The sequence below is a fragment of the Cupressus sempervirens genome, chromosome 3, assembly GCF_028749045.1.
Source record: "Cupressus sempervirens isolate cs-2001-9-10 chromosome 3, ASM2874904v1, whole genome shotgun sequence".
Taxonomy (NCBI): domain Eukaryota; kingdom Viridiplantae; phylum Streptophyta; class Pinopsida; order Cupressales; family Cupressaceae; genus Cupressus; species Cupressus sempervirens.
Genome location: NC_143120.1, coordinates 581565422 through 581585035, shown reverse-complemented (window position 1 = coordinate 581585035; position 19614 = coordinate 581565422). Strand labels below are relative to the sequence as shown.

The window sequence follows — 19614 nt, the reverse complement described above, 5'->3', positions numbered from 1 at the left end:
CAGGCTATAAGGAAGGCTCCCCCTCAAACTGAGAATGTGACCTCTGGAAGCTCTAGCTACTCTTCAGACTTAGATGACATTCAAAGCTTTAGCTCTAAGGATAACGTGATTTAATCTACTGATAAAAAAGCCACCCATCAAGTCAAGAACTCACCTTCCTCCATCAACCCTTGCAGAAAAAGTCCTAGCGATCATGGGCAGAAGCATCTTGTGAAAGATGTGAAGGATGACAGTGATGAAGAGGAGGATGTGGAGATGAAAGAGGAGGAAATGGAGATGCAGGAGGAAATTAAGGATGATCGAGGAGGGAAGAAATGCAAGAGGGAGGGTCTAGAGGATGAGAGAATGAGACATGTCTTCGCTACCTCTTTCACCTATCCATATTCATGCACAACCTGAGGAACAAAATTTGGATTTTGAGGCTGAGGGTGGGAAGGTGCAGGTAAATAATAGGAGGAAAGCTTGGAAAAACTTTAAAGTTAAGACCTCAAGAATGGGCATTTTTAGAGAGGCCATGATCTCGCAGGTCCTTGTGGATAACCAAGAAGAGACGAGGCTTGAAGAACTCATTGACTCGGTGATTGTGGCTAGTTTGGACAAAGCTAGGGAAATCGGGTTGAATCTCTTGAACATTGCCCGCAATAGCATGATTGATAACTTCAGATCAATCAAGTGGCTTTTCCATGAGCTGGAGGAGGTCAAAGAGCAGGTGGGTCATATAAAGGATAACAAGAATGGAGTGGACTCTAATAAAAGAGATGACAATGGTGAGAGGCTTAGTCTAGAGAAAGAGAAGGATTAACACCCTCAAAATCTACAATCATAATCTCTTGAATTAGATGATTTTGATGCTAAGCTCCATTAACAGCAACATCATATCTTTAACAAGATGGATCAAAGACAGAGTTATGAAGGATGATGAGGATGGTAAAGATAGGGAAGAAGCCAAAATGGGGGTCGACACCACAAAGAACAACATCAACAATGGTTAGGACAAAGAGGATCAAAGGGCGCACCAGCAAGAGATCAAGGAGAACAAGATGGCCTATGAGGTAGCTTAGGTCATGCAAGACCTAGAGACAAAGAATGAGGACTAATCCTCTGCCTATTATTTTGTTTCTTTTTGTGCCTTTTTTTGGCTTTTTGTAAGGGATTTTACCCTGGTCATTTCTTGTTGTTTCTGTTCCTGGCCTTTTCTTTGGTTTTTATCTGTCGGCTGGGCCTTGTGCTTATTTTCAACCTTTCAACTAAAACTTTTTTTGCTGGGCTTTTCACGCTTGTTATCAGCCTTGTTAATGTTTTAACTCTTGGGTTTCAAGATCCTTGTAAAACTTATTTATCTAATCAAAAACATTACATAATTATTATGACCATTTTGATGCACTATTTATAAATTAATTTAGATAACTAATAAATTAAAAAAAATACCTGGTATAATCATTCACAGGGCAGGAGTCCTCAGGGAGGAGGGTCTAAAGAACTAGGTATGAAGGAGGGTTTTCAGGTAGAGTGTGGAGAGGCAAAAAATGGGGATGGGAACTCACATGCTAATGGTGAAGTCCAGATCAAGCCAAAAATGCAACCCTATGTGGTCAGGCTAGGGAATCTTCCAGCAAAATGGGCCTCGCTCTTTGGTGTCAAACCATTTGGTAAGTCATCTTTTCCTCTGGTTAAGATTGTATCAAGTCTGGAAAAGGGATTGTGCATGATTGCTATTCCAGACAAATTAGTTGATCATAGCATAGCTTCGATAGCATCCACACTGGTTGGAAATTTTATTGGTTAGAGACCAAACATTAATGTGGTGTGGTCCTTCACCTTGAAGAAATGGCATCTTAAAGGTCAGGTCAACATTACTACGATGGCAAAGGGGTTTCTCTCTTTTGACTTTACTTGTAATGAGGACATGGCTAATATTCTATGTGAAGGACCCTAGAGTATAAGACAGGCAACTCTGGTGTTGCAGAATTGGTCTTCAAAATTGGAATTAAATGAATCTTTTTTTCAGCAAGCTCCAGTATGGGTTAGACTCCTTGAGCTACCCTTGAAATTCTAGAATGACGATGTTTTTATGGGTGTGGCTAGTTCCTTTGGAGAACTATTATCAATTGATCATATTATTGCTTCTACGAGTAGACTTACCTATGTGAGGATATGCATAGGAGTAAGGGAAGGGGATGATATACTGGAAGTGGTGTGCTTCGAGTCTAAGCTTGGCACTCACATATAGCAGATGGACTATGAGAGCATACCTTTTGGTTTCTATCATTTTTTTAAGACTGGACATAAGGCTTTTCAATGTCTAAAAGTGAAGATGGACAAGAAGAAGAAGTCTCTCCCTTCCTCTTATCTCAATAAAGACAAGAAAATTTGGAAGAGGAAGACAACCAGCATAGGCCACAAGGCTAATCCTATTATGGTTGGTTAGAAGGCTAGAGAAGTTAAGAAGGACATTACAAATAAGTTACCACCTTCTACCAAAATAGCTCAAACCAAAGATAAGAAGGATTTTCCTTATTCTAAAGAGCATGCCCAAAAAACTTCAAATGGTGAAGTATTTGCAAATCTAAAGGAAAAGCTAGAGGCAAATTCCCTAGAAGGAAACCAAGTTGACTTTCATGAGTCAGAAGACTCTCAAATTGTGGAAGGGGCAAAAGATTTGCAATAGGTAAAGCCTATGGTTAAAAATTGCAAGGGAGCTCCTCAGCAGATTATGAAGGAAGCAGATCCGAAAGGGATCCCTGAGTCTAAAGGGAGAAGTGTTTTGGCCGCCAAAGACAAAGAAAAGGATAGAGTTAATAAGGATATAATTATCTATCAAGGCCCAGACAATAATTTTGTTTCCTCTAGAGTAGGAGCTGAAAGTGTTGTAGAGAAAGAGAAAGAAGTTTTGGTGAGGGTGCTCGATGATTAGGAGGATCCTCCTAGAACTCCAAAGAAAGCTCAAATAGTATCTAGGTCTTTGGACTCTATTTTGGAAAGAGAATCTTTTCTTTCCCCTAAGCCTAGGAAGAAAAATTTTAGAGAACCCTCTTTGGCCTCTCCGGTGGAGACTAGAAGTAGCTACAAACCAGATGTGGGAACAGTGGCTAGAAAAGGTAGAAAAATAGAGAAGCAAACTAGAGAGGAGGAGACCAGAAGATGCTTGGCGAATGGGCACCAGATAACTCTTCAGGAGTGTTCCAAGAATGGAAAATGAAGATCATATCATGGAATATAAGGGGCTTAAATGGAGCCCACAAACAAAAAATTATAAGAAATTTGATCAAAGATCAAAGCCCTGATATTTTGATGATCCAAGAAACTAAGATGAAAAAGGAATCTCTAAGGAAAATTAAGTTTAGTAGCATGATGAGTAGGGAGGCTTCAAATGTAGAGGGTGTCTCTGGTGGTCTACTGACCCAGTTTAATACCAAGCATTTTAGAGTTGAAGTAGTGTTTAATGAGGGTAATATTATTCTCTGTCATGTTCATCATATTCAATCCAATGAAAATTGGTTTTTTCTAAATTTATATAATCCTAACAATAAAAGAGATAGAAAAAATCACTAGACTAAAGTAGGAAACCTGGTGCAAAGTAGTAATTTAAAGAAAGGCATCATTATGGGAGATTTCAATACTCTTCTTGTGGATGTGGAGAAGATGGGTGGTCTGATCGTGGATTGGGAAAGTAAATAAGACCTCTCTAACTTCATCAATGGTTTGGCTTTTTTGGATCTGGATCTTATGGGAGGTGCCTTTACTTGGTCAAACAAGCACTTGGGGTAGGACTGCATCTAGGTTAGATTGGACAGAGCTTTAATCTCCCCTAATTGGTTGAAGTCTTTCTCTTGTAGGTTAGCTCTCCTGCCTAGAGTGGGATTTGATCATTCTCCTATCTCCCTCTCGGTTGCTCCTATAGAACCTAGAAGTAACCCCCCCTTCAGATTTGAAAAAATGTGGACTTCTCATCCTGATCTTTTGGATAAAGTCAAATTTTTGTGGGGTTTAGAAGTGGAAGGCACTGTTATGTTTAGAGTTTCCAGGAAACTGAGTAATGTTAAGAGAATGGTTAAGTTTGGAATAAGACTGATTTTGGCCATATCTTTCATGAGAAAGATGTCTTGACTAACAAACTTATTTTTGTTCAAGCCTCTATTCAATAGGACGAGTATGATGAGCTTAATCGGGAGGCTAAGTTGTCTATTCTTACAGACTTACATAATATCATCAGCAAAGAGGAGAAGTTCTAGAGGAAAAGATCTAGGGTCAACTGGCTTAAAGATGGTGATCAGAATTCAAAGTTCTTTCATTTAACCACCCTCAAGCATAGAGCTAATAACAGAATTGTTGGCATCATGAAAGGGCAAGATCTGATGACTAAGGAGAAGGAAATATCAATTGAAGCTATCTCCTTCTTCTCTTCTCTCTTGTCTTGGGATTCTCTTCTATCAAAGGTGGCCCAAGAAGACTTGGTTGTATCTATTCCTTAGTTAATCCAACCTCATCATAACTTAATGCTTCGAGCCATTCCTTCTGTTATTGAAGTTCATGAAGCTCTCTTTTCCTTGCCTATGGATAAATCTCCTAGCCCTAATGGGTTCCTTACCTTCTATTTTTAGATGTATTGGCAGGTGGTGATGGATGATGTGGTGAAGGTAGTTCAAGAATTCTTTGGAGCCAGGAGCATTCTTGAGGAGATTAGCTCCACTTTTCTAGTCCTCGTCCCTAAGGTGTCCTGGGCTAACTCTTTGGACAAGTCCAGACCTATTAGCTTGTTCAATTCCTTTTACAAGATTATCTCGAAGGTTCTTACCTCTAGGCTGCTCAAGCTCCTCCCTTTGATTACATCGCAGCAACAAATAGGTTTTGTCCTAGGTAGACAGATTTTAGAATTGGTCATGATGGTGCATGAAGTAATCCACTCTATGGAAGCTGGAAAATGAGAAGAAATGTTGCTTAAACTAGACCTATCTAAAGCCTATGACTGAGTTGACTAGACTCTTCTTGATATGGTGCTCAAGGCTTTTGGGTTTGATTTAAAAGTTTGTAAACTGATATCTTAGCTTGTCTCTACTTCCTCTCTTGATGTGTTAGTTAATGAAGCCCCTTCAGATTTTTTCAAACCCTCAAGAGGACTGTGGTAGGGGGATCCTCTCTCACCAATACTCTTCATTATCCTAGCTAAATGTATGGGAAGGCTTATTGAGAGAAAGAAGAAAGAAGGCAGAATCAAAGGGATAAAACCTTCCTCTAAAAGTGATCATTTCTCACATCGGCATTTCGTTGATGATAATATCATGGGGGGGGGAGGCTTCTGTGAAGGAGGAAAAATCCATGAAGGATGTCCTGGATATCTACTCCAGAGGGTCAGGCCAACTAATTAACTGGGAAAAGAGCTCTTTATATTTTATTAATACCCCAGAGGATAGATAAAGGAAAATTTCTAGGATTTTGGGTTGTAATGTGGGAAAGTTTCCCTCTACCTACTTTGGGCTTCTTTTGGGTCAGATTCCTCTGACTCCTTCTGGAATGGTATTATGGATAGGTTCAGCAAAAAGCTTGTTGGCTGGAAAGGAGCTATTCTTAGTCAAGTTGGCAAATGTCAGCTGGTTAAATCCACCCTTCAAAATTTTCCATTGTACACTTTAAGCCTCTTTGTGATTCTAGTTAAATTTGTGGAGAGGATGGAAAAAATTCAGAGAGATTTCTTATGGACAGGAGTTGAAGGGAAAAAAAGATACCCACTAGTTGTCTAGGACAAAGTCAATCTCCCTAAGAATTATGGAGGTCTTGGCATAGCGAAGCTTACTTATCTTAATAAGGCTCTTTTGGAAAATCAATTATGGTGTATCTTCAACAGCACTAGGGAATGGAGAGACATCTTGGTCAAAAAGTACATTAAGAGGCCTTCTATTCAATTCACCCTTTTTAGCGAGGACATTCCTAGAGGATCAACTATCTAGAATGGTTTTCTGAAAGCCAGGGACCTGGAAAAGGCAAAAGTATCTTGGAAATTGGGGAATGGGGAGGATATCCAGTTATGGTCTGATAGTTGGCTTATTCAGGGCCCCCTAATGAACAATCCTATCTATGATGTTTGGGCGAACCATTGTATTCAACTTTTTGGGTTGAAAGTCTGCAACTATAGGAATGACCAGGGTTGGATAGATCTGTTTATAATCTCTGATGATCTAAAACCAATCATTTTAATGTTAAATTCAATGGCTCTTAGCAACAAGAGGGATGAAATGATCTGCGGGGACAACTCTAGTGGAAACTACTCTGTTGCTTCTAGGTATATGGCTCTTTGGAGCTTAAAAGAGAAGCCTCCATGGTCGAAAGCTTGGATCCCAAGCCTCACTCCTAAAATCAATATATTTTATTGGCTAGCCTTACAAAACAAAATTCTCACTCAAGATAACCTTATAAAAAAAGGACAGATTTTGCCAAGCATTTGTAGTTTATGTAAGAACCAGCTGGAAACAAGCAACCACTTGTTCATTCATTGTTCCTTCTCTAGGGAGGTCTGGGACTTCCTGACCCAAGACTTAGGGATTAGCTGGTGCATGTCAGATAATCTTCTAGATTTTTTCTACCAATGGAAATCCTTGTTCAAATCCCCTATTTTGCAGGAATTAGGAACCTAGATCTTACCCCACTACTGTTGGAGCATATGGAAGGAGACAAACAATAGAATCTTTAGAGACAAAGAGGAGCTAGCCATTGTTCTCAGGAAGAAGACTCACAAAAATATAAAGGAAAACTACCTAGCAAGGAAGGGGGGAGATATCAAAGTGGGCGGTAGGAAAATGGAGAAGGAAAAAGAAAGAATGTTAAAAAAAATAGGAAGCCAAGTGCCTTCTCCCCCCTGAAGGATGGCATAAAGCCAATTTTGATAGGGCCTTTAAGGGAAATCATAGCTCCTTGGGATGTGGAGGCATAATTAAGAATGAATTTGGGGATGAAGTAGTGGCCTTCTCTCTCCTACTAGGATTCCAAACTAATCACTTTGCGGAAGAAAGTATGGCCTGCCATGTGGTGAAACTAGCTTTTGAAGTAGGAGTTACTAATCTATGGCTTGAAGGGGACTTGAATAACATTATTAAATGTTTAAATGGAAAATCTATTATTCGTGGTCGATTGCAAATCTTATTGATGAGACACATGAGACTCTTGCTAAATTTGATAGAGTCCATGTCACTCACGTTTTCTAAGAAGTAAACCCGATGGCAGATTGGTTCGCAAATAAAGGTGTCCAATCTGACCAAAAAATGACCTGGCAACTGGGAAAGAGTTTTCTAGTGGATGTTAAGAGCTTGATCGAGCTGGATAAGATCTAAGGGAGTACGGAGGAGATCAATTTGCAATTATGAATAGGAAAGGCTTATGGGGAAAGGGTACAACTCTTAAAGGTTGCATTGGTAAATGCAAGAAGTGGGAATTATTATAGTTTATTCAGCACACTTTATGGGTCATTTTTTGCATTTGTAACCTAAGCAACAACAAGGCTTATTTCTTCAATCTCTCTCTAAAACATAGAGAACCCTATCAGGTGGTGAGGTTTTAGAGGGTTGTGCTTATGAGAATTGTGGGAGAGCAAAGTGCTAATATGGTGGGTGAAAGGTGCAGAAAAGAATTGGTGGGAAAAATGAAGAAATTGAGAAGCAGGGAGAAAGTATGGGAGAAGCTGATTTAGGGCGAGATTTCAAGGTATATCATGAAGTTGCATGGTTACAACCAAAATGTGCCCGATAGCATGGTCAATTTGTGGAAGGATGGTAGATTCAAGGTGAATGGGATAGCTTTTCTAATAATGGAGTGTCATGTCCCCTATTCAAATAATTTTTAAAAAAAAAAACTTTGTTAAGGCAGGCAGGCTCCAAAAAGGTGAAATTTCGGAAAAAGGGGTTAATCTTTGAAAACCAATGGACTAATAAATAAAAATTATTATTAAATTATATTTTATTAACCCCTCTTGGACGTGAGTTAGGGTTATGCCCTCTTTAAAAGGGGTTTGGAGGCATTTTGGGCTCATTCTACATCTTGATTCTTGCTAATTTTCTTGTTATTCTTCAGAGGCTGCCAAACCTGTGGAGAAGGAGACCCAAGAATGGGAGTTTTCAAGTTTCCAACAAGGTTAAGGTTGGGAGTTTGAAGCCATTCCATGTGCATTCTCATACAGAGTTTGCCTTTGTGCTGAATAGTGCCGATTTGGGTGTTTTCGGGGTTGTTTTTGGTTTGAGTTTGGGTTTTCAGTTGAGTGTTTCATATCAGTTTGGTTTGCTGTTGTATTTCAGACTTTATGATGTTAAAATAGGGCTGAATATATGTATTGGGTCATGATTAAACTTCTAAGATAGTTTATGAGTGTTTTGTGGTGTTTCCGGGCATTTTTTGTGTTAATTTCGAGAGCCCGATTGAGCATAGTTTTGCCCTACATTTGTGGTCTGTTGTGTAAAGGCTATAAAAATCTAGAAATTTCATTTTGTAGGCTGTTATGCTACTGAAATTTCTATAAAAATGTCCATTTTCAGATTTATTAATAATTTGTGAAGTTGTGAAGTTTTTGGCACTAATTTGGACATACCCGATTTGGGTTTTATTGGGAAATTGGCAGATCTTTGTAATATTGGTTGTTTGATTTTAAAGTTCTGATTTGAGGCTGGAAATATCATAAAAAAATCAGTAAAGGGACATTTCAGTGGTATCAGAGCCATGATCTTGCCAGCCTGAGGGTTTGTAGAAGTTGCATGTCAGTTTTAACAACTACCCAGATCTTGCATGTCAAGTTTTGATAACTACCCAGATCTTGCATGTCATATTTTATGATTGCATGCAACTAAGTGAAAGAGAAAAAAGATCATTGCAGTGAGAAAAGAATAAAGAAATTTTGATCAAACCCCCAGTTGAAAGCAAAAGTACAAAATCCAAGGAAGAAAAAAGTATGGCTGATCCAGATGAGATGGCAAAGAAATTCTTCCAAGACATCCAAAATACTCAGAAGCAAACAGTGGATGGTTTGGTGGAAACTAGAGAGGCTTTGCGAATATTGATAGAAAAATTACAAGGAATTGCATCTATTAATGAGAAAGGGAGCACTTCAGAGGAGCCGAGAAATGGGAGATCCACACCATCTAAATCAACCAAATCTATTTTCTTGCCTGCAGATGAGCCACCAGTACCAAATCCAGCCATTAATCTAGTGGAAGAGGTTACAGGTAATTTGATTACATTAAGAGCTACTTACAATGGCTTAGATGATGACTTTCGTAGTTCAGTTCCTTTTAGAGAATATGTGGATATGATGAACGCTTTGATGCCCAAGAAAGAGAACAGGAGGGAGCATGACACAAGTGGAAGAGAGCTCAAAAATAAAATAAGCAAGTTTACAGCACCTACTTTTGATGGAACAAATAAAATTTCAGCTAGAGCATGGCTACAAAAATTACAAACTTTCTTCACACTTAACCCCATGAAAGAGAATGATGCTATTCAATTTGCAAGTCTACACTTGGAAGATGCAGCCTATGATTGGTGGTATCATGGAATGACTACTCAAGGTCACGATCAGGTAACTACATTTGAAGATTTCAATCAAAGGGTGATAGATAGATTTGACCTTAAGGATGATGAAGAGTACTTTAAAGAATTGTCAAAGTTGAAGCAAAACAAATCAGTTAATGAGTATATAGAAGAATTTCAAAAAGTGGTTGTTATGGTACCTGATATAAGTGAAAAGAGGATCGTTTATCTTTTTATTGATGGTTTAGAAAATTCTGTTAAGGGTTTGGTTAAGGCTTTCTCACCCTCAACCTTACAGGAAGCTATCAAAAGAAGCTTGCAACTTGAAACTTGCGTGCCTTTGAAATCAATCACTAATCAAAAACCCCCAAATCTTTGGCAACATAAGGGAAATTTTCAGAAAAAGACTTTCCCAACACTACCACCAAAAGATGTAACAAATGTGGCAAAAAAGAAGGTAGATGAAGAGACTAGGAGTGAATTACGAAGGAAAAAGCTTTGTTTTACTTGTAGAGAACCATGGGTTCCAGGACACAGATGTTTGGGGAAAGGTCAAGTGCACTATATTGAAGTTGCTTTAGAATCTAATTCAGATGAGCATGAGGAATTTCATGATGCTAAGGAGGAGGTAGAAGAAGATAAAGTAAAAGAAATCAGCAAGGATGGCACTTTAGCAGCATTATCAGGAGTACCAAGATACCATCCCTTCCGAATTCGAGGGGTACTAGCAGGGCAAAGGTTGACTGTTCTTCTTGATAGTGGGGCAACTCACAATTTTATTGATGAGGCATTTGTCATGAAAAGAGGGCTTAAAGCAGAAGATTTTGAGGGATTCAATGTTACTGTAGCTGATGGATTCACTATGCCTTGCACACGGCTGGTGAAACAACTCAAGATGACCTTAGGAGATTATGAGTTATGTGATGACTTCTATGTGGTTGGTATTGGGGAGACAGATCTTGTATTGGGTGTTCAATGGTTGCACTCTATTGGAGGCTATTACATGAACCATCAAACTATGGAGTTTAAACTTCATTCCAATGGGAAAGAAGTCATATTGAGAGGGTTATCGAATGGAGCACCTAAGGCGGTCTTTGTAAAGAGGATGGAGAGGACTTTTCGAAGAGGACAAGTAACATGGGCAGCAGGAGTCATAATCCAACCAACAAGCTCTCCAAAGAATCAAGGTAATTTCCATTTTGAAATTCAAAATATTCTTGATAAGCATAGTATAGTTTTCAATGATTTGCCTCCAGGATTACCACCAGATAGAGGTTTTGAGCATGTTATAGAGTTAGAACAGGGTGCCAAACCAGTTATAACAACCCCATATCGCCATCCAAGAGGTTATAAGGAAGAAATTGAAAAAACTATTAAAGAACTCTTGGACATGGGATTCATAAGGCCTAGCTCTAGTCCATTTGCATCATCTGTGGTACTTGTCAAGAAAAAGGATGGTACAATGAGAATGTGTATAGACTACAGGGCTCTAAACAAGAAGACCATAAAAAATAGGTATCCCATACCACACATAGATGAACTCATTGATGAGTTACATGGTGTTGTATACTTCTCAAAAATTGACTTAAGATCAGGCTACCATCAAATCCGAATGAGGAGTGAAGATGTGGAAAAGACTGCTTTCAGATGTCACTATGGGCACTTTAAATTTCTTGTTATGCCATTTGGACTCACTAATGCACCTGCAACATTCCAATCTTGTATGAATAAGGTATTCAGTCAGCATCTTCGAAAATTTGTTTTGGTTTTCTTTGATGATATCTTGATATACAGTAAAACATGGGAAGAGCATCTAAAGCACATAGACACTGTTTTGGGAATCTTGGAGCAGCAATCCTTCTATGCTAAGCTATCTAAATGTGAGTTTGGTTTGATAGAGATCCTATATTTGGGACATATTATAAGCTCTAAAGGAGTACAGGTTGATCAACAAAAAAACCAGGCAATTTTGGATTGGCCTCCACCCACTAATCTTACACAGTTGAGAGGTTTCTTCGGGTTGTGTAGCTACTATAGGAGATTTGCCGAGGGATTTTCTCAGCTTGCTGCCCCCTTGACTGATTTGACAAAGAAAGGAGCTTTTGTTTGGACAGAAGAGGCACAAAAAAATTTGATAAGCTTAAGGAGCTAATGAGTTCATGCCCTGTGCTTGCAATTCCAGATTTCTCTTTACCTTTTGTTGTCGAATGTGATGCTTCGGGAGAAGGTATAGGGGCTGTCCTAACTCAAAGGGGACATCCAATAGCATTTGAGAGTCAAAAATTAAATCAATCAGAGAAAGGGTACTCCATCTATGATAAAGAAATGTTGGCAATTATGCATGCACTTCATAAGTTTAGACAATATTTGGTATGTGGGAGATTCATTGTAAAGACAGACCATAATAGCCTCAGGTTCTTCTTGAACCAAAAGGATTTGAATGATCGTCAACAAAAATGGGTAAGAAAATTGCAAGCTTATGATTTTGATATTGAATACATGAAAGGAAAGAATAATGTGGTTGCTGATGCTCTCTCAAGAAAGCCCACTTTGTGTTCCTTATCATCTATCTCTGCTGATTAGAAAGTCTCCATAATTTTAGAGTATGCTAAAGATTCATTTGCCACCAAGATTTTGGATAAGTTAGTGGATGATAATAGGTACAAGGTTGTTGATGAATTGATTTATTACAAGAACAGGATCTTCTTAGTGCCAAGGTCAAAAACTAAGGAGAGGATATTGAGGGCCTTTCATGACACACCTTTGGCTGGTCACCAGGGATACTTCAAGACATACAGGCAAATTCGAGAGTAGTTTTCATGGAAGGGTATGAAGGAGGATGTCCTTAAACACATTAAGGAATGTATGGTATGCCAACAAAGCAAGAGTGAGCAAAATTTTCCTGCAGGGTTGTTGCAGCCACTTCCTATTCCCGAACAAAAATGGGAAAGTATTTCCATGGATTTCATCACAGGGTTGCCCAAGGTTTAAGGTAAGGATTGCATATATGTGGTGGTAGATAGACTAACTAAGTATGCATATTTCTTTCCTATCACATCTAATTTCAAGGCATCACAAGTGGCCGAATTGTTCTTCAAGGAAATTTTTAGATTACATGGTTTGCCTAGAAACATTGTTAGTGACCGGGACAGTAGATTCCTCAGCTCTTTTTGGAAGGAGCTCTTTCATTTGGTAGGAACTGAAATCACTCCCAGTACTAGCTATCACCCTCAAACAGATGGACAAACAGAGATAGTTAATAAATGGATAGAAGGATATTTGAGGAACTCTGTTTCAAATCAACAACATGCTTGGGTGAAATGGTTACACCTAGGGGAGTATTGTTACAATACATCTCATCACATGTCTATTGGTATGCCTCATTTTCATGCTCTTTATGGTTATGATGCCCTTTCCTTTGTTGATCTAATACTTTTCGATAGCAGAGTACCCGCAGCAAGTGATTTCATCAAGCAAAGCCAAGACATAATAAGGTCCCTCAAGGATAATCTACAACATGCACAAAACCAACAAAAGATATATGCTGACAGGAAAAGGATTGAAAGATATTTTGAGGTGGGAGATTTGGTATTTGTTAGGTTGCAGCCATATAAGCAAAGCACCTTGAAGAGAAGTGGGGCAGAGAAACTCAAGCCAAGGTTCTATGGGCCTTATAAAATCATCAAGAAGGTAGGAGAGGTAGCTTATGAATTGGAGCTCCCACCAAATAGCAAAATACATAATATTTTTCATGTATCTTGCTTAAAGAAGGTTCTAGGCCAGCAAACCATAGTATCTACAGAATTACCACCTCTTGATGATGAAGGGAAATTAGTTTTGATACCAGAAGAAATTTTGGATACAAGAGAGAAAAGGTTGAGAAATAGGAGCATCATAGAGCATTTGGTCAAATGGAAAGGATTACCACTAGAGGATGAAACTTGGGAAGGAGAACATATTCTTGAGAATTCCAACCTTCATTGCTTGAGGACAAGCAATATTTGGGAGGGGAGGACTTGTCATGTCCCCTATTCAAATAATTTTAAAAAAAATAAACTTTGTTAAGGCAGGCAGGCTCCAAAAAGGTGAAATTTTGGAAAAAGGGGTTAATCTTTGGAAACCAATGGACTAATAAATAAAAATTATTATTAAATTATATTTTATTAACCCCTCTTGGACATGAGTTAGGGTTATGCCCTCTTTAAAAGGGGTTTGGAGGCATTTTGGGCTCATTCTACATCTTGATTCTTGCTAATTTTCTTGTTGTTCTTCAGAGGCTGCCAAACCTGTGGAGAAGGAGACCCAAGAACGGGAGTTTGCAGATTTCCAGGAAGGCTAAGGGTGGGAGTTTGAAGCCATTCCATGTGCATGCTCATACAGAGTTTGCCTTTGTGCTGAATAGTGCCGATTTGGGTGTTTTCGGGGTTGTTTTTTGTTTGAGTTTGGGTTTTCAGTTGAGTGTTTCATATCAGTTTGGTTTGCTGTTGTATTTCAGACTTTATGATGTTAAAATAGGGCTGAATATATGTATTGGGTCATGATTAAACTTCTGAGATAGTTTATGAGTGTTTTGTGGTGTTTTCGGGCATTTTTTGTGTTAATTTCGGGAGCCCGATTGAGCATAGTTTTGCCCTACATTTGTGGGCTGTTGTGTAAAGGCTATAAAAATTTGGAAATGTTATTTTGTAGGCTGTTATGCTACTGAAATTTCTATAAAAATTTCCATTTTCAGATTTATTAATAATTTGTGAAGTTGTGAAGTTTTTGGCACTAATTTGGACATACCCGATTTGGGTTTTATTGGGAAATTGGCAGATCTTTGTAATATTGGTTGTTTGATTTTAAAGTTCTGATTTGAGGCTAGAAATATCATAAAAAAATCAGTAAAGGGACATTTCATGGAGGAGGTGATTTTGGTTGTTACTGAGATCCCGATGGTGGGCTTTAAGTTCTTGGGACAAAAAGCATTCGGCTAGTGCAGTGAAGGACTTTGTCGACAACTCTAAGGAGTTGAATGCCCTAAAAAAGAGTGATACGTTTTATGATCCAAATTCTATAATGAAGATTTGGAGGTATGTTCTGTGTGTTGTCATTGAGTACATTACTCTTGACCCTAGGTTTTATCGTGTTCACACCCACCATTTCGTTCTTTTGAATCATTTTTAGCATGATAACAAAATTTATTTCCCTTTCTATTTTTTGAACTCTATGAGCAAGGCAGTGTCAAGCTTCAAAAAGAAACCCTCTACTAACCCTGCTTTGCATGAGGGGTTGTTACTGCTCATCTATGAGCACTTCTAGGCTCATACGATAAGTAAGATCCCTTCACAAGATGGAAATGAGGAAATTAAAAGCTCTAGCTACTCCTCTAACTCGGATGATATACAAAGCATTACTTATGAGGAAGAGGGGCTTACTTTCTCTGGTAAAAAAGCAATGCCTAATGTAAAGAAGTCACCCTTCCCCATTACCCCTAGAAGAAAAAGCCCTAGAGATCATGGTCAAAAGAAGCTTGGGAATGAGGAGCAGGACACCTATGATGAAGAGGAGGCTATAGAGTCTGAAGATGAGGAAAAGGAGAGGTGGGAGGAAAAAAAGGAAACCCAGGGTGGGAAGAAATGCAAGAGGGTGGGCATAGAGGATGAGGGGTTGCAGTAGGACCCAAACTCTTCTTTGCTCCCTCTCTCCCCTATCCATCCCCAAGCTCACCAAATAAAAGATAGTTTTGGAGCTAAGGGGGAGGAGGTTCTAGCCAAAGATAGGAGGAAAGCCTGGAGAAATTTTAATGTGAGGACTTCAAAAATGGGTATTTTCAGAGAAGTGATGAACCCCCAAATCCTGGTGGACAGCCAAGAGGAACTGCATCTTGAAGAGCTCATTAACCCTGTGATTGTGGAAATCTCTAATAATGTTAGGGAATCTGGGATGAACCTCTTGAACAATGCCTGCAATAGCATGATAGACAATTACAGGTCAATCAAGTGGTTTTTTCATGAGCTAGAGGAGGTTAAGGAGAAAGTGGGTCAAATGGAAGGAGCCAAGAATCTAAAGGGCTTGGAGAAAGGGACAAATTATGATGATAGGCATAGCATGGTAGAAAGGAGGATCCACAACCTAGAAAATTACAATCACAATCTGTCTAGCCAGATGATCTCATTGCTCAACTCGATTAATAACAACATTCTATCATTAACTGATTGGCTTAAAGATAGAGACATGCAGGGGGATGTGGATGGAAAAGACAGGGGTAAAGCTAGATCTGATGATGATAATACCACTAGTATCACTTTTTCTACTCTGGACTAGGAAGAACATAAGACTCACCAACAGGAGGCCAAGGAGAACCAGATGGCCCAGGAGGCTGCCCAGGTCATGCAGGAGTTGGAAAGAAAGATTGAGGATTAGTTCCTATCTTTTTCCTTTTTGGCTGGCTTTTTGTTCTAGCTTTTGTTTTTTTTGTTTGTCTTGTATTTTCTGTTTGGCCTTTTCTTTGGCCTTTATTTATTTGACAGGGCCTAGTGCTTATTATCAGCCTTTAGACTTGTTACTTTTGTGGTTGGGCTTCTAGCGCTTATGTTCAAACTATTATGTTTTAACTCTCGGGTTTCAAGATCCCTATAAAACCTATTTATCTAATCAAAAACATTATGTGCTCCCTCTTTATGGATATCCAAGGAGGAATTTTATTGTTAATAGCAAAAACATGCCACATTGAGTAAACATATTTCATATCTCCAAATGGATTGATAGTGTCTGTTGCTAATGAAAGCTTGAGATTACGAGGTTATTCTTTAAAGTGTGTCCATATTTTTTATGTCTTTAAATGTAGAACCATTTGCACAATTTGCATAATGTCATATTGACTTCTATTGCAGGCATGGTAATCCATAAAGTGTGCCAAGCTAGTGTACCTAAATAATCGTTCAAGACATGGAATAATGAGAATGTACTAAAGAACTTTGTGAGACACCTTTTTTGTTATTTGATCTGACTGATATCTACTAATACAAAAATTAGGGCATTCTATTGTAAATTCATGTTTTTTATGATATAGAATGTGATCATTGGGACATGCATGTATTGTTTGATACTTCATTCCAATTTGATTCATAATGGTGGATAATTCTCGGTATGAATGAGGCATAATGTTTGATGATGGTAACAAAAACTCACCTATCAACTTACAACAATAAATATGAATTGTTAATATAATGAATAGTAATGGTATGCTAACATTAAATATGACAAAAATGGCATACCTTAGCATACATGACATTGCTACATTGGATAAACCATTCATAACCTTCAAGTTCACCAACAATGATATAGCAAAGAGAAGAGTTGTTTGGGAGCCTTGGTATAGGGGCTCATATGCATTCTCAAATATAGGTATATCAAGACCCATCTTAATCATCATTATCAGATGTGCTAGTACCATCATCATGATCATCTTCATCAGCTATGCTAATACCATCTTTTTCAATCATGTCCTCTAGTACATTATCATCTTCTTACATGGGAGTGTTATCCTCATCTTGGATATTCACACCTCCATGTTCCTCCAATTGGAAGTCCACATCCACCAATCAACAAAAATTGTGGTCCCTTCAATGTGACCATGTTGCCTACAGTGACTCTAGGTTGTTGTGATTAGAATTCTTTGATTCTTTAAGCCCATTGACTTTTTGGAAGGACAATTACATTTATCAACTTTTCTTCGAAATTGAAACCACAATCTAGCAATTGTCTCGTTATTTTGTTATGGGTTCATATTGCTAAGCATGGTCTTTCTTCATAGGAAAATATATCTAAAAATTTATTGAACATGTTGTACTTAAATGTTTATATCTACACATATGGTTTTGAAAGAAAAATTTAGTGTAATTAATGTGTATATCTACAAAAATATTGGACATGTTTTAGTTAATGTTTATATCTGCACATATGATTTTGAAAGAAAATTTTGGTCTAATTAATGTGTATATCTACAAAAATATTGGACATGTTGTACTTAATATTTATATCTTCACATATGGTTTTGAAAGAAAAATTTGGTCACCTCACTCAAATTCACCCATATTATGACCAATGAAAAGTTATCTTCTTACAATGCTCTTTGTTAATTGTACAATATACAATGCTCATTATACAATATTTAATCACAAATCTCATCACCTTGGTATTTAATTGTTCATCTATAGTAATTTTGCAGTCAGCATGGTACATAGGAGATCTCATTACAACATAGTGGTCTTCTACGAATCATTGTCTAGACGATCGTTTTCTATAAGATAGGATTCCTTAAAAAATGCAGTTGTTCCAATGATATTCAATATTATCAAAATAGTTGAGAAGCTAGAGATGATGATGCTAATGTTGAAAATCATCTTCCTATCACTTGCAAGTCACTGTTGATGTTCCTGATATAAATGGTCACAAATTCATTCTTAAGGTTCATGCAAGCAACACAAAGCTAGGAAAAGATATCTTACTTGATGTTGTTGCCATGAGAACACCTGAGTTTAGTGGTGTTGATCTTGCAAACCTCTTGAACAAAGCAAAAATTCTTGCTAGAAGACAAGGCAAACAATACATATTAAGTAAGGAAATTGATGATGCAATAGATAAGATTGTGACTAGTATGGAGGGCACATCAATGACTAATGGAAAGAGTAAGAGCTTGGTGGCTTACCATGAAGTTGAACATGCAATATGTGCATAACTACATAAAACCAAACATCAATTAGTACTTTATTGTATGCTTTTATGTAGACCCTTCACATATGTATGGACCACAAGTTGGAAGTCTGATTTGCAATAATATATGATATCAATGTGTGTTTTAGATGCAACTAAAACTTGTCTTGGTAATTGTTACAAGGTTAGCATGATGACCCCTAGACATGATCCAGTTCAAAAAGTTACTCTTTTACCTCGAGGACAAGCACGTGGTCTTACATGGTTTTTTCCTAGAGATGACCCGAGTCTTACTACCAAGCAACAAGTCTTTGCTCAAATTGTGGGGGCTCTTGGTGGAAAAGTTGTAAAAGAAGTCATATTTAGTGAACTTGAGGTCACATTAGGTGCAGCCAATGACTTGCAGTAGGCAACACAAATGGCAAAACTGGTATTTTTCTCTAAGTGGAGATTGTAACGCATTTCCAAATGCACATAAAATTTGGAGCTGAATTCTATTAATCATTAATTCTAGAACTAATTTTTTTTAAATATGAAATTATATCTATGTTTTATGAAGTTATATCTATCTATCTATATGTATGTACGTATATACACAACTTCTAAATATTTCATTTCTCATTGCATTTTCATTAGGATTTTGTTTCTCATTTCTCAGTTCTAGTAACACACTCTAATTTAAGCCTTGCTATTTGAAAATTTCTATAAGTGAGGCATCAAATGGGAAACTTAGTATGTTTTTCTGTAACTTGCAAATGGTTATGAGGTCTGGAATGTCTGAAATTGGTTCATGGGATCTATTGGACCCTATAGTCCAAAGTGGTGATATTATTTTATGCATGATGGGAAGGCATTCCATGTCAGAGAAGCTAGCAGAAGACATTGATACAGTAGTAAGAGACATTTTAGATAATGCATATGAGGTGGCTAAGAGTCACATCAGGAGTAATTGGGTAGCAATGGATAAGATTGTGGAGATCTTATTAGAAAAAGAGACACTTTTAGGGGATGAGTTTAGGGCCATCCTATCTAAGTTTACAAAGATCCCTTCCATTTTTTTGATATGTAGAGAGATTTTGTGTCTCTTTTTAGACACGTGTGCCATTATGTATAGTATGTATAGAGTTTGTTATCATAAAAACATAAATGTTATTATATGTGATTTGTAGAGAGTTATAGCTCTATAATAAGTAATTAAGTAAAAATATAATCCATGAAACACTCTATAATTCCATGAAGCTTATTCTAGTTAGCTACTTTTCTTCCCAAAGTTGGGGCCTTTCCTAGCTCACAACACAACTTAGATTTCTTACAAGCATGAGACTAGGAAAACTTAGGATTAAAGTTATATTTCCTTGAGTATTATGTGGTCATTTCATTGAATCTTTAGACCATTTGTTATCTATTATCCCA

General features: G+C 37.8%; 1 pseudogene; it reads left to right on the top strand.

Moving 5' to 3' along the window:
• Positions 1-352: 352 nt before the first annotated feature.
• On the top strand, positions 353-19370 carry LOC149567755 (ATP-dependent zinc metalloprotease FTSH 2, chloroplastic-like; annotated as a pseudogene).
• Positions 19371-19614: the final 244 nt, after the last annotated feature.